Consider the following 1,886-nt stretch of genomic DNA (forward strand, 5'->3'; position numbering starts at 1 on the left):
CTTCAGTCCCCACTTACTGTCAGCTAAGATTGCTCTAATGCGCACAATTAGCATTGACTTAAATTAAGTTCCGTCAACCGGACATCCCACAAGATGCAACTCACTTAAAATTTCCCCTTCCCCAAACTCGGACCCCCATGGTTGTGGTGTTCAAAATTTTCAAGTTGAAAATCACTCTACCGAGCACCGGTTTGCATTGCGGTTTGTAGCTGAGTTACCCCTCAGCAAAGAGTCAATTACTAGGCAAGCGGTATCCTCAAATCTCTCATATAAAAAAAAAAGAAATAAAACCGATCACGTCGCTTTTATAATTCAATTAAATTCATAAAATAAATCATTAAAAATCGCATCGCGAAAGAAAATCATAACAGAAAAAAAAAATATCAAGGTATACATTTATACAGTCATATATATATATATAAATAAGTAAAAAAAAAAAAAATAATAATAATAATCACGCATCGCGGAAACAAGTATAACCAAAAATAAATATTAAATAAATGTTCAAAGAAAAAAAAAACCAATTCCCTTTAAAGAGCACTGTATCTATTTCCTGCGAAGGAAAATAAAAGAATTGTTCTTTTAGTTCAATATAAAATAAACATTTCTGTATCGAAAGAGGAAAAAAAAAATATATATATAAAAAATAATAAATAATAATAAAAGTGTTATTGGTTGTGAGTGATAAGTTAGGTGGTAACTAAAAATTTGTGAACATTCTTTTATTTATAAAACTTCAATTTATATCAAAGATAATAAGCAGTGTTAACTTTGTGTAAAAATTTTGAGTGTAATTAACTAATGATTAAACGAATAAAGATATTCCTATAAAGAGTATCATCTCTATTTTCTATAAAGAAAAATAAAGGAATCTTTATTATCAACTTTAATTTAAATTTAAAAATAAAGAAAAGACATAAGTGACAATAACATTGGACGTATTATTCGTAACATAAGCTGAATAATAAGTAATCACCTCATCCCTTATTCGGAGACTGCAGCCATCGAGAGTTAGCAGCCTATCCACGGATCTACATCGCTAGTAATATCTCCAGGAAAGGACAAAACATATACATACATATATTGAGACAAACCGCTTTTCATTTCGCGATTTTTACCAGCAGCCACCAGAATTTGCGGGTTGAACCCTGGCTTAGGCTGGCCTCTAACAAATTTTATTTTATTTGGGACAGAGCAATGGGCTAGAATTCTTGCAAAGCAAGGACCCGCACTTATTCAAACTCGGCAACGTATATAAAAATCTGTTAACTCACCTCACGGCTTATTATTTATAAATTATTTCTTATTATTAATTTAATTATCGTATATAACTTAATCAATCAGTATTATGTCTTATTAAATAATTTTACCAGTAATTTAGGATATGACTAAAAGGTAGTAGATAGAATATGAAATTATACAGAAAATATGCAAGTTTATTGCCAGTTATAATAATTCTCAATTACTTACAATAAATGTCGCCGAATAATACAATGTAGGTGGTCCGAACAATGGATGGCCCCGTAGAAAGCGTTGGTGGTTATAATCAAAGAATACACTGATTTTATATTTTATAATTAATACGCTGATACTACAAATGTATCAGCGGTAACGTACTAATGAACTTAACAAATTAAATATGCCTTAGTCTCAAATAATAATAAGAATATACGATATATAATGAAATCGCAAGCTAAGTTGCCAGTTAGATGTAAAGTATAATAACTAAATTAAATAATAAATGAATACAATGTAAGTAAATTGCCGGCTAATATTTAATTAAATTAGAATATTCGAATACGTCTAGACGCTAATAGATCCAAGATCGAAGTCTAAGTTGTCTAACCGATAATTGAGGGTCTGGGACTTGCCGCTGAACTCTGTCC

This window comes from Microplitis demolitor, chromosome 8 (assembly GCF_026212275.2).
Source record: "Microplitis demolitor isolate Queensland-Clemson2020A chromosome 8, iyMicDemo2.1a, whole genome shotgun sequence".
Taxonomy (NCBI): Eukaryota; Metazoa; Arthropoda; class Insecta; order Hymenoptera; family Braconidae; genus Microplitis; species Microplitis demolitor.